The 4286-nt window shown below is 38.4% G+C and overlaps 1 non-coding gene across 1 annotated transcript; it reads left to right on the forward strand.

Moving 5' to 3' along the window:
• The first annotated feature begins 1572 nt into the window (after positions 1–1572).
• Positions 1573–1678, forward strand: LOC138888809 (small nucleolar RNA R71). Its single transcript, XR_011406388.1, has one exon. It is a non-coding gene; the product is annotated as a small nucleolar RNA R71 (small nucleolar RNA).
• Positions 1679–4286: the final 2608 nt, after the last annotated feature.

A 4286-nucleotide genomic window follows, 5' to 3' on the forward strand; every position in this document is an offset into this window, starting at 1 on the left:
GAACACAAACTTCCCAACCTGTACCAATACATTATCTAGAATCCCAAAGGGCCTCTTCACCGTCTGGTCAGCCAGCTGTAGTAACATAGACGTGGGTCTAGCTCTTCCAATGTCTAGCCTTTTGTAGATAGCCGGGGGCATAAGGTTTATGCTTGCTCCCAGATCACATAGTGCCTTAACAAATGCATAGTTGCTTATTGTTCAAGGGATTGTGAAACTCCCTGGGTCAGACAGCTTCTCAGCTATGGGTCTCGTCACAACAGCACTACAGGTCTGAGTTAGTGTAACCGTGGCCAAGTCTTGAAAATCAAACTTACGGGACATCAAGTCCTTCATCCTTTTTGCATAACCAGACATCTCTTTTAAAGCATCAATTAATAGAATGTGTACCTGAATTTGCTTCAACATCTCCAAAGAGTTCTTGTACTACTCATCTTTCTGTTACTTGGCCAATCTATGTGGGAATAGTGCTAGAGGTCACTTCTTCCCTGTGATTTGATTTTTTTCTTGTTCAGGCACTGCTTCTACTATCAGTTCCGGTGCAACATCAGTCTCTTTCACAACATCTTCTTCTTTGTTGGTGTGCTCTTGTGCATGCTGTACCGTCACCTCAGTTAACCGTATTGAATCATCTATCTCAATGGGTACTGGCACCAGTGTCTCAGTCGGTCTGCTTTCGCGAGCAATTTCTTGCTCCAGATCTAAGTCTCTACCATTTTAGAGACTTACTGCCATCAGCTGCTTTAGGCCCTACTTTTTGGATTGATTTGTGTGTCTGCAGGTAACATCCCGTGGGGAAGATTATTTAGGGCCATAGAAATATGTCCTAATTGGATCTCAATATTCTTTATCGTTGATTCATGTGAGTCTACTTTGTCAGTTAGTTTTCTAGTGGACCCAATCACTTGTTGCATCATTCCTTCAAGTTTAGCAAACCGATCTTCGTGTCTCATAGTCCGTTGTTGTTGAGGTTGTTGATAGACATGCTGTTGATTTTGCTGGTGGTAACCCTGTTGCCTTTGGTAAGTCACCATTTGACCCTGTGGTCGCATTGCCCCAAGGTTATTGTTGTTGTTGTACTGCTGCTGAGCTGGTCTATATTATTGATTCTACTGACCCCAATTCTGACCACCTAGTCTCTGTCCCCCATAGTTGGCCACATAATTCATGTTCTCCTGATATTGTTGGTTGTCACCTTCAGCACTCTACGAGCAGACATATGGTTGATTAATGCATGATGTACATAAGCCCTCATTAGTTGCATCAACTATGTGTACCCACTGCTTCTGGCCTGATTCATCAACCTTTTTGGTGAGGATGCTCATTTTTGTCCGTAGAGTGTCCATATATTCAGCTATGGAGTTATTTGGGTCTAACGCCACTGAGTAAACTACAGGAGTGATTGGAGCGTTTCTTGTAGTCCATCCTGAGTTTTGTGCCATCTTGTCAAGTAGGATCTTGCTTTCTCTGAAAGTTTTGCTAAAAAATGCTCCACCTGCTGAAGCATCAACATTGGCCTTAAAGCTATGTGCCAAACCCATGTAAAACCTCTGCCCCAACATCTGCTCCGGAATACCATGATGTGGACACGTAACCAGCAGACCCTTGAACCTCTCCCACGTTTCTTGTAATGTCTCTGTTGGTTTCTGTCTGAAGCTTAATATCTCATCAATTTGCTGAGCAGTCTTATTGGGTGGGTGAAATTTGTTCACACAAATTGCTTCACTAATTCCTCCCAAGTAGTGCTAGAGTTTATGGGGAGTGAATTAAGCCAAGTCTGAGTCGCTCCCATCACTGAGAATGGAAACAACAGTCGTATTGCTTCCGGTGTCACATTATGTTGCCTCTGCATGGCACAGATTGACTGGAAATTCTTCAGATGCTGCTGAGGATCTTCAACGTATGACCCAGAGAACAGTACCTTGTTCTGCAATAAATGTAGCATGTTGTTTGTGATTTGGAATGAATCTGCTTGTATCTGAGGGACTACAATTGCAGTTGCTAAGTTGTCAGCAATGGGTTGTGTCCAATCATACAATGCTGCTTCTGGCACAAGTGGAACCACACCCTGATTGTTCAGGTCATCCCCATTATTTCTGTTGTTTACTTCGTCTCCCATGTCTGGGTCGATTAGTTCTAATGCATTCTGTTGTGGTTTGCCTTTGTTGTTTGCCTAATTCAATGCGTTGAAAACTTTCTCAGGATCTGATAATGCTTCAAACAGTTCACCAATTCTTAAGGAGTTTCTAGGCATACACCTGTAACACCCAAAACTACAAATGTTAGAATTTCAATGATCAGTTTAAATTGAAGAAAATTGACTACACTAAAAAAAATTGCACTTCTTTTAACTGCAGTTAATAACACCGTTAATTCTACCATAACGATGCCAAAATTTGATCACGCTCAACTATGCCTTATAAAAAAGACTAAGCGATCGCTGCAAATATAATCCGGTTAACAAGTCCGGAGTCGAATCCCACAGGGAATTAACCTATCAATCACAGCTATTGGACTCACAGAAATTCACGTATTCAATCTTCGGAGATATATAAGTAATAGATTGGACGTTTACTAACTAAATATTATGTAATAAAAATTCAATAATTAAGAACTAACTATGAACGGTTTGTAAACAAGAATTGGAATGATCTAAGGTTCTGATTTCCCTTATTGTCGGAATCCTTTCCGTTAAGTCTTCTCTATCGATCATGAGCACTCTGACTGTCGTAACTCTCTCTTGAGTAATTACAACAATATACTAGACATATTCTCCCGAATTACGCTAGCTAGCCTTAATTACAGCTCACTTAGATCGCATCCAAGTTTTCGTTATCCCTAATCCTATCTTTAAACCCTTCGTATTGATCCCTCATATACGTTAGGAGTGGTGTTATTCAACAACTACCTAAATATGCACTCTCTCCCGAGTAATACATACTAAATAGGCACAGTCGATTGAGGGCCCTTCAATCAACAACAATCACAATATAGTTGAACAAATAGAGAAAATACTATGGCAAATCTATATTAACATAACAAGAAAATCATCCTCCAATAGGTTCCATCAAAACCCTAGATTAGGAATTTAGCTACTCATACTCATAGTAACAATTTCCCAAATAATTTGCATAATTAAATTACAAAGTAAAGATGAGGGAATGAAGAATTCGATGATAATCTCCTCCGGAAATTGCTCCAAACGTTTTCTCCCTTTCGAAATAGTCTCCCTAGGTTTAAGATGTGTCAAAAGTCCTCAAAATAACGTTTTTATATGTACTTATACCAAGTAGGGTCGGGCCCAGACGAAACACCCTTTCCTGCACGAAATAGGACTTGGCTCTGTAAAAGTTGTACAGCTGCGCCGCACCCTGCGACACGCTAGTGGAAATTATCAGCAACCTTGCACTTTCTTGTCAGGCCAGCTTTTACACTGCTGCGCTGCTCCTTGTGGCACCCCATGCTGCGCGGTAGTGTAATTTTCTCATAGTGAAATTATTTCGTCCTTTTTTGACATCCAAACTTGGTACACGACCTCCGAACACGATCCTGGCTTAAGGCATTGGGATTTTACTCAGACTTCAAAGCTCCAGATTGATCAATTTAGCTCCAAATTAACTTTTGAGCTCAGGATCACTTCCTGCAAGACATAAAACACGTACTAAGTGTAATTCACTATCATTTAAGCTCAAACACACGTAAAAATACAGTAATTAAAATATAATACTATGGCTAAAACACATGTTTCTAGCCTAACATCAATTACATACGTTGAATAAATAATAAGGTATGACAAATAAGTTTTGGTACAATATATAAAGGAGGTAATTGTAAGTCGATATGTAAATTAAATGTCAGGCCACGTTTTAATTAAATTACAAGTTTATCAAACTGAAATAATTCATCTTTTGAAGGAATAAAAGTCACTTATCATTTTGAGAATATTATTGTCAATCAATATCTTGCGTTTGACATAGAGTTGAAAAGAAAATGTAATACTTATTCAATAAAATTTTAATTACGTTTACATATTTAAAATTTGGGATGAGCTAAAGTTAAGAATATGAATCAACAAAAAACATTTGTTCCTAAAATGCTGAGAACAACTACTTAAATTTTAATTAATTAGCAAAAGAATCCAATCAAAGTAGATAAAACATTTAGGAAACATATATTTGTTTCCATAAGAAGAGAATTATATTATTAACAGTAAAAGAAATAACAAAATAGAATAAAATCGATTATTGTTTAATAGTAAGAGTCACAATAATTTTGAAATAAGACAT

The sequence above is a fragment of the Nicotiana sylvestris genome, chromosome 3 (assembly GCF_000393655.2).
Source record: "Nicotiana sylvestris chromosome 3, ASM39365v2, whole genome shotgun sequence".
Taxonomy (NCBI): domain Eukaryota; kingdom Viridiplantae; phylum Streptophyta; class Magnoliopsida; order Solanales; family Solanaceae; genus Nicotiana; species Nicotiana sylvestris.